The sequence below is a fragment of the Corvus brachyrhynchos genome, unplaced genomic scaffold, assembly GCF_000691975.1.
Source record: "Corvus brachyrhynchos isolate BGI_N302 unplaced genomic scaffold, ASM69197v1 scaffold67, whole genome shotgun sequence".
Taxonomy (NCBI): domain Eukaryota; kingdom Metazoa; phylum Chordata; class Aves; order Passeriformes; family Corvidae; genus Corvus; species Corvus brachyrhynchos.
Window position 1 is genome coordinate 1,155,989 of NW_008239114.1, and position 500 is coordinate 1,156,488.

The window sequence follows — 500 nt, forward strand, 5'->3', positions numbered from 1 at the left end:
AGGCGGGGAATCCAGGGATGGGGGTGGAGGGGATCCATGGGGGAATCCGTCGGGGATCCATGGGTGGGGGGATGGAGGAGGCCCATGAGGAGATCCATGGGTGGGGAATGAAGGGGATCTATGGGGAGATCCCTCGGGGATCCATGGGTGGGGGATGAAGAGAAATCTATGGGTGGGATCCATCGGGGATCCATGGGTGGGGAATGGAGGGGCATCTATGGGGTGGATCCATGGGTGGGGGATCCATGACGGGGGGATGGAGGGCACGTGGGATGGGATACATGTTACAGGCATGTAGGGGGATCTATGAGGGACCTATGGGGGTTCCAGAGAGAATTCAGGAGGAGGGAGGAATCCATGAGTTGGGCACAATCAAGAGACATCTGGGGGAAATCGGGATGGGAGGAATTCGTTGAGGCGAAGTATCTAGGAGGATCTGTGGGCGGGGATCCATGTGGGGTCGGGGGAGGGGGGGGGGGCAGAATCCCGAGCATGGGGAG